The 8,292-nt window shown below is 42.3% G+C and overlaps 1 pseudogene; it reads left to right on the top strand.

Annotated features, from left to right (window-relative positions):
* The first annotated feature begins 367 nt into the window (after window positions 1-367).
* LOC132233805 (glucose-6-phosphate 1-dehydrogenase-like) lies at window positions 368-7,028 on the top strand (annotated as a pseudogene).
* Window positions 7,029-8,292: the final 1,264 nt, after the last annotated feature.

The raw sequence follows: 8,292 nt of genomic DNA, 5'->3' as shown, positions 1-8,292 counted from the left end.
AAGGAAAAAAACGATGTTTTAGGGACCAATAGAGTCAAAGTTACTCTTAAATTTTTCTTCTTCAAGAGCAAAGAGACCCAGGAAAACAAAATTTATTACACACACAGGTCCTACAGGGCCACCAGAAATACACCAGGGTGGTCAGGAGGCAGAAGACAGGCGTCAGGAGAAAGCATTAGACCAGAGCCTTTATTGGGGTTTCTGTAGGAAAGGAGAGGCAGAGCAGATGAACAGTTTGGAAATGGCAAAGTTTTGATAATTTCATTTTGGCAGGCTTGGCGCTATATAGGGGTGGTCCCTAGTTGTCTGGCACTAGCCCTGGGGTGATTAGGCAGATAAATATTGCCTCCTGGAGTGCAGGGGCCAGATGGACCTGGTAAGTAGGACCCTGGATTGCTTAGTTTGCATAACAAGAGCAATCTTCCCCTCTGGACCCTTTCCTAGCTCTAAGAATTAGCTAGTCCTGAGAGGGGTAGTCAGTCTCTCTTCTACCAGAGAGGATTTTCTAAGGTGTCAAAACATCATAATACACAGGAAATTAAAACTATATACCAATACACAGGCATTTAATTTTAAATAGATAGATGAGAGATAGATAAAGAGATAGATATAGATATATAATTAGGAATCACCTTTACCTTTATATTATAAAAGACTAGGGGCCCGGTGCACGAAATTCGTGCACTGGGTGTGTGTGTGTGTGGGGGGGAGTGTTCCTCAGCCCAGCCTGCCCCCTCTCACATACTGGGAGCCCTCAGGCGTAGACCCCCATCACCCTCCGATGGCCTGATCGGCCCCTTGCCCAGGCCTGACACCTCCGCCAGAGGTGTCAGGCTTGGACAGGGGACCCCCATCTCCCCCTGATCGCTTGCTCCAGCCCCCGCCCAAGCCTGACGCCTCTGACCCAGGCTTCAGGCCTGGGCAAGGGGACCATCATATCCCCCCAAACCCGGCTCCGCCCCCTGCCCAGGCCTGATGCCTCGGCCAGAGGAGTTGACCCTCATCACCCTCCGATCACCAATCACCGGATCGGCCCCTTGACCAGGCCTGAGGCCTCCGGCAGAGGTGTCAGGCCTGGACAGGGGACCCCCAGCTCCCCGTGGTTGCAGGCTCCACCCCTGCTCAGGCCTAACACCTCTGGCCTAGGCGTCCGGCCCGGGCAGCAGGGACCCGCAGCTGCAGCGGCCCCGCGATCGTGGGCTCCGCTTTAGGCCCAGGCAAGGGACCCCTAGCTCCTGGGACTGCCAGCTTCGACCGTGCCCAGCTCCCATCGCTGGCTCCACCCCTACTTCCTGCTATCACTGGCCAGGGCAGCAAAGGCACCTGATTCTTTGATCATGGCTGGGGGGCAGGGCAAAGGCGGCCCCAAGGCCGTCTTTGCCCTGCCCCCCAGATCTTAGCTCCCCCCTGGGTTTTCCGATCACTGTCAGAGGCAGGGGGCTTCTTCCTGCTCTCCCTTTTGCCTCCCTGCATTGTGCCTACATATGCAAATTAACCGCCATCTTGTTGGCAGTTAACTGCCAATCTTAGTTGGCAGTTAATTTGCATATAGCCCTGAGTAGCCAATGAAAAGGGTATCGTCTTACGCCAATTACCATTTTTCTCTTTTATTAGATAGGATAGTTGAGAACTGGGAATTTATTGACATCTCATAACTCACGCTCAGTCCAGAACAAATACTCTAGATGTTGCCTGTAAGGCAAATTCTCCTGTAAATTTACAATCAATTTCTAGCTCTCATTCTCTCTGCATATAAAAGTGAACTAAGTTAGGTTGACTCTATCCAGGATGGGACTCTTCTCCACTGATAAATGGAACTGAGAGAAAATGCAGGGAAAGGTTTCTCCCGGCTATGTGGAATGGGGGGTATCTTGATCATTCTTAGGGCTTTGAGAAGAACGAGAAATATGAATATAATTGTTTCTATGAACAGAATCTTTTGGAAGAACTCACTTTTGCTATCATGTAACTTCACTAGAAGTGTTTTTTATGAGAATGTCCTAAAAATGGCATTCTGCTACAAACTAAATCTCCCTTTATTAGCTATTTTTAATTACCTAATTTCATATATGTAGCATACATCTTCAAATTCCAGCTTTTTTAAAGTGAGACTCCAACATTAAAATTATTTGTTAATTCAATCTTGACCAATCTAATCTAATCTAATATATAATCAGTAATAGCTCACTGCTAGAAATGCCTTCTCACTAATCCCTCCTGTTTCACTGCCATACATCTCCACTACCATCCATGCCCAATCTTCTGCCGGGATGGTCAATGTAAATAGTAAAAGATTTTTTTTTCCTGCATAAAATATTTAAATGTTTACCTCAGGTATCCAGATTACGTACTTTATCATTCTGAGTCCCATCAACTCTATTCCCTTACTACCTCAAAATATATACTTGCACAGTATATATTGTGAACATCAGACTATAAACTAGCTGAAATTACCTTACTGCATATGTGCTTGGTGAATCTTTATTCATCCTTCACACCTCAGTTCAAGATTCTTTTACCATCTTTGAATCCTGAGATCAGTATTAGAGCTCCTTACTATGTGCCACCAGTGTGGCTTGCAAATGCTCCTACTATACTCAATAAAGATCAATTGTCCTTATTTCTCTCTATGAGATTAGGCATTTCGAATTCTTTATGTTCAGGGATTGGTTCTTGATAAAATTTCAATCTGTGCCTAGTAGAACATAGGGACTGACTGTCCTATTATAGGTACTAAAAGGGTGTTTGCTTGAAGGATTAATGTTTTTGGATTTTTCCCTAAACTAAAGAAAACCATTTTTTAATATACACTTTTATTAACTTCAGAGAAAGGAAGGGAGGGGGAGAGAGAGATAGAAACATCAATGATGAGAAGGAGTTATCAATTGGCTGCCACCTGCACTGGGGATCAAGCCTGCAACGCAGGCATGTGCCCTGACCGGGCCTGACCATGACCTCCTGGTTCATAGGTCAGCCCTCAACCACTGAGCCACACCCAGTTGGGCAAGACAACCATTTTAACCTTACACTAGAGAAGGTATACCAAGTATAAATTAACCAAAGTACCTAAGCTCAGCCTGTCAATTAATAAAACTAGTCCAAACAGTGTAATTTTGTGGGAAGAGCTCAGGAGATTTATCTCAGTGCAGTGGCAGATGCAATGGCGTGAGCGCACTCTGCCTATGCAAGCTTCCTTGGCACACTTGAGAAATCATAACTAGATGTTTACAAGGGTTATGTAACTATTCCTAATTTAGGGATAATTAAACTAGGGCTCTGAGAAGTTCATTTATGATCTAAAGTTACACAACTACTAAGTAAGATCATCAGACTCTTGCTGTTTTCACTACATGGATTACTTCTAAACCTACTATTAAGTAAGGTTGTTTATACCAAATGCTAAGTGAGAAAAATTTGAAATGCCAGACTTGACATTGCATTTAAAGTATACAGGATATGAGACAACTTGTGCTGTACTATTTGAAAAACACATGTAGTCTCATCCATAAAGAATGCTTTCTTGCCAGTGATATAGATGAATATTCATTTTCAGACCTATTTTTATGAACATATGCATTGTAGAAATGTCTGTATAAGTAAATAAATGTATTTTATAGTACAACTTTATGTTTGCAAATTAAATTTTATACCATACCTATATGTCCTACAAATAAATAATAGTCACTTTGTAATAATCATTCTAAAATAGTAATAGATCTATACATATTTTCTAGATACCCCCTATATTTCCATGTTATGGGCTAAATTACATCTCCCCAAATTTTCTCTGTTGGAGTCCTAAACCCAAGTACCTCAGATGTGATTGTATTCAGAGATAGGTCTTTCAACAGGTAATTAAGTCATAATGAGGTCATTAGGGTAGCCCCTAATCTATATAACTAGTGTCACTGCAAGAGATTAGGACACAAAGACACAGTGGGAACATATGAAGACACAGGGAGAAGACAGCCATCTACAAAAATGGAGAGACCTCTGAAGAAACCAACACTGCTTATACCTGTTCTGGCCTGTATATCTCCAGAACTGTTAGAAATAGATTTCTTTTCCTTAAACAACCCATTCTGTGATGTTTCGTATGGCAACCCTAGCAAACTAGTTCTCTCCCAACTCATTACAGATCCATGTATACTTCAGATGCAGTATATACTACTGGCATATTTCCAAATACTCCTACATTATCTTCCTTACATTTACTGTCATATAACTTCCCCTTCATTAAACCCCAGCATGAAATCCCTTGCCATCAAATATCTGTCAGAAGTGAGTAGAAAATGGCAAAGTCAGTAGCTGTCATTTGACTTGATATAACAGATTTTCGAACATGTTTTTATGGTAGTTGATCCTTAGTTAAAGACAAGTAGACATTTAAGAGAATAATTTTTCCCTAAAATATTAGTAAACTATAAAAACTCAAAGAACACTGACTATATAACTCAAGACATGCTCTCAAATTAGTACTCCACCCTCTAGTGGAAAATGATTGGTGATATTTGTTGTCTTACCAAAAATATCCCTCTTATCAGTATATTTGCCTTTTAAGACATATTAAAAGAGTGGGATGTACTTTTGGTCTGTCACAAATGAAAGGGATATTCTGGGTGATTAGAGAACAGGGGTATCTTCGTGGTTTGCAAAAGTGTTTTTGTTTTTTTTTAAATGTTAACTGAGATAGAATTTTCTAAAACTGAATTGATAAGATGGTATGTTAAACTTAACATATTTATCATATCTAGCATTTTTCAAAATAAATAAAATGGGAGAGAGATGATACACAATAACTTCTAGTCACATCAAGTGTTTAACATGTTAACTCTGAGTACACCAATTTAACAATTTGAGAATGAATATTAAATACTGATGACATGAACTTTATATTTTAGATTATAGCTTATGTGGTTTCAAATAAAAAAAAAATCTTCCTAACTTTGAGTAAAATACCAGCTCATGACTGTAAAATGAAACAAATTCTTGCTATAGCAAAATTAGAAAACTATTTTATTTGCTTTGTATTTTATAATATGACAAATCATCACTTAACCTAGGATACAATAAAACTTGGAATAAAAAGAAATCAATATTATTCAAAGTTCATAGTACACCTAACAACTGCCTAATTTTATTCAGATTATACATGTCCAAAACAATCTTTGTGGAACCTCCCCCAAAATACCTGTTTTCTACAAGTTCTTATTAAAATAAAGTCATTTAATATATATTTAGCATCTACCAATAATTTTTCCTCCCTATAAGAAGGTAATTCATGAGATTTGAATTATATCTAACACTAAATACGCTCCTGAATTATTAATTTCAATTACTTTTTCTTTTCGTTAAGAAATAATGTTCAGGCCTCCTAACGCAAACATTTTAGCCTATCCAAGCTAGATTTGAAACTTACCTTTTGACAACTGCACCCACCTCCACTTTCACAATTTCAGTCCCTGCTTGCCTATTATATTTTCCACTTCTGCAATGTCTCTCTTTATCACCACACATATTTCTTCTCTTTTTTTAAATTGTTGTCACAAGACTTTTAAAGGCAAGCTTTCTCTCATATGTCAAACATAATTTAACACTAAACGTGATACACCAGTAATATCTGAAATAATTTTGAGCTCAAATCCTTCATGGCATTAAGAGAAGAAAAATGGCATAAGCTCTCCATTACAAATATTAACTGAACACTATAGAAAGATAACTATTGCAAATGCCAACTTCCATAATTATAAGTATTTGCATAAATACTTGAGAATTTCATTAATAATCTGATTACACAACAGATAGTACCTAAAAAAATCCTTTGAAACTTATGAGAGATAAAAATGTAGTACTTCTTGTTTCAGCTCATTGGTGTAAAGAAGGAATGCACATTGCTTCCAGCATTACAAGAAGGAAAAAGCTAGAGATAGGAAAATTAACAACTTTTTACAAAATCTATTAGGGAACTGAGGTCACAAAGAATATAATAGGGAACCCAAAATATATTGCCATGGCTGTGTGATTTTCAAATATTAAGTTTGCATAAAGAATCATCCTGAGAGTGTGCCTTCTCCAGAGCCACCCCAGAAGAGGTAACCCAAGCTGGAGGAATTCTTTCCCCTAAATCCTACATGGCTGGCCATTAGGATTATGGCCTCCCAAGGGCAGCTCAACAGCCACATGGAGACCTACCACCAAGAGCCACAGGCCAACTTTCTACCCGGCTTTGCCCTGCACCATCTATGAGGTCGTCACCAGGAACATGTAGCAGACATCCATGAATCAGACAGGCTAGAACGGCATCATCATGGAGTAGCCCTTCAGGAGGAACCGAAAAGCACTCCAACCAGCTTCCCACCCATATCTCTCCCCTATTCTGCGAGGATTAGATCTACCGCATCAACCGCTACCTGGGCAAGAAGATGGTCCAGAATCTCATGGTGCCGAGGTTTGCCAACAGGATCTTGGCCCTATCTGGAGCCAGGACAACATCGTCAACAGCACCCTTACCTGCAAGGAGCGTTTCGGTACTGAGAGCTGCGGAAGCCACTTCGATGAATTTGGGCTCATCCTACACGTGATGCAGAACCGCCTCCTGCAGATGCTGTGTCTGGTGGCCATGGAAAAGCCCATCTCCACTGACTCAAAAGAAGGCCAAAGTGTTGAAATGTACTTCAGAGGTGTAGGAGAACAACGCTGCCCTGGCCCGTGCAGGGGGACTCTAACAGAGAGGACGAAGCCACCGAAGGGTACAGAGCTGTCCTTCATACCCCTCCGCTGCAAAGCCCTGCATACGTGCAAGACTGAGCCGTGGCTGCAGTTCCGCGACGCTGCTGACAGCTCCCAGCAGCGGGCAAGGGCAGTGAGCTGCAGGCCCGTGGGCAGTGCAAGGGCCTGCACAGCCACACGAGGGCCAGGAAGCCCGGCGGGTTCTTCCGACCCGAGGATTCAGAGCCGGACCTGACACGCCGCAACAGTAACACGAAATGAAGCTCCCCTGACCGTTTGAGCGCCTCGTGCTGGACTAATGTAACAGAAGCCAGGGTGTGTGCCTGTGTGCCGTGAGGCGCTCCGGACCACCTGGCAGGTCTTTACGCCACTGCTGCACGAGGCGGAGCCTGGGAGGCGCGCCCGTGGCCTACTTTATGGCAGCGGAGGCCGACAAGCTGAGGAAAAGGGGGAGCTTACTCTACCAGGACGCCTGCGAGTAGGTGAACCCCCCAAAGCGCGGAGACCCTGGACCCCCATCTCTGCTTGGTCCTGTCTGTCGCTCCCAGCCCCCGAGGATTTCAGAACCTCAGGCTGGGTGTTCGGTGCATAGAGTGTCCTTTCCAGGCACCAAGGTTGCAGGTCCCATCCGGGTCAGGGCACACACAAGAATCAACCAATGAATGCATAAATACGTGGAGCAACAAATCTATGTCTCTTTCTCTCTTCTCCTCCCTCTCTCATCAATTAAAAAAGAAATAAAAATTCCCCAGCCTGCCCAGGCCAACACTGGTTGCCCCTTGCAGCTGCAGCCCAAGCCCAGCTACATTCCTCCAGCACCGAGCGCTGGCACTGTGCCTGTCCGCAGCCCTGACTGAGCCAGCTCTGCCCACAGGACTGAGCCCCAACACAAGGAAGGAGAAGCATGGTCCTTCTGTCTGTCTCAGCCACCTGGACCTAGGACAGGAGTTAGTAAGGACAGGGAAGGCCAGCGGGTAGACCTCAGGGGCATGGCCAACCACACCCCCGTATGTCGTTCAATGGGGAATATATAGCCTTTGTCTATCCATGCAAATAATATTACACAGGAATAGAAAGAAGTAAACTGTTGTTTCACACAATTGAATTTTGAACGCATTTTCTAAGATCCAAAAGGCTGCATATTGCTCTCTTGCTTTGAACTTTACAATAGCTGTGTGAGTAAAAAGCAGTTGCCCAAAAGTATATTAGGGCAATGGAACTGTTCTTTTGGGTACAGTCTTGTGTGCTTGAGGTTAGAATAAAGAAAAGTGATGAACAGGATTTCTGGTGAGTACTGGATTGGGTGTGAGAACATGAAAAATTAAGATTAATCATTTCAAGTAAGTAACTATAACTCAGGTTTAATTCCATGCCCCATCACTTATAAGATTAGTGAGCTTAGAAAAATAATTTACCCTCAACACTTCAGTTTTTCTATCTGATAAATGTGACAATAAAAATACCTGCTTAATAAGGTCAGTATGCAATTTGAACATTAAAATAAATAATGATGGCAATAAAAAATAACCCATTACATAAAATAGGAAATCAAAACCACATATA

Source organism: Myotis daubentonii, chromosome 1 (genome assembly GCF_963259705.1).
Source record: "Myotis daubentonii chromosome 1, mMyoDau2.1, whole genome shotgun sequence".
Classification (NCBI taxonomy): domain Eukaryota; kingdom Metazoa; phylum Chordata; class Mammalia; order Chiroptera; family Vespertilionidae; genus Myotis; species Myotis daubentonii.
The sequence above is the reverse complement of the archived record's forward strand: the minus strand, read 5'-3'. Positions and strand labels throughout refer to the sequence as shown.